The sequence below is a fragment of the Danio rerio genome, chromosome 9 (genome assembly GCF_049306965.1).
Source record: "Danio rerio strain Tuebingen ecotype United States chromosome 9, GRCz12tu, whole genome shotgun sequence".
Taxonomy (NCBI): Eukaryota; Metazoa; Chordata; class Actinopteri; order Cypriniformes; family Danionidae; genus Danio; species Danio rerio.
In genome coordinates, this window is record NC_133184.1 from 11,534,580 (window position 1) to 11,535,102 (window position 523).

The window sequence follows — 523 nt, forward strand, 5'->3', positions numbered from 1 at the left end:
AATATAATGTGGAGTATATTGCCAACAGAGCACTCATCGACACGGCGTTGTGTTCGTTTTGTTTCGGTTTTCAAAAAAATCAATGGCTCGTAGTCCTGTAATATAGCACCAAGCAGACGCATGGGATTCCGGTACTTAAAGAAGAGAATATATCACTGTCAGACAGAAACCTTGCATGTCCAAACCTATTACTGTTACTGTTATTATTATTATTATTATTTTTTTAATTAAACAGTATTGTTAAAGTTGGAAGTGTAGATTTACAAATGGTCAGACACTTTGATTAACGTACCAAAATCATACTTAGATACAGATAAAACTTTTTTGACCAGTGAATGTTGAAAATATGTTGTCCGCCTCATCATCAAATCTCCTTAAGTTATACAATACAATTGGCCAGAATCTCATGATATAAAAGATAAAATGCAATTAAGAAAAATAAATAGTAGGATCAGTTTACAACTGGTATTATGATCTGTTTTGTGCACACGTAGACGAGAAAGTCACATTCCTGATTATACCT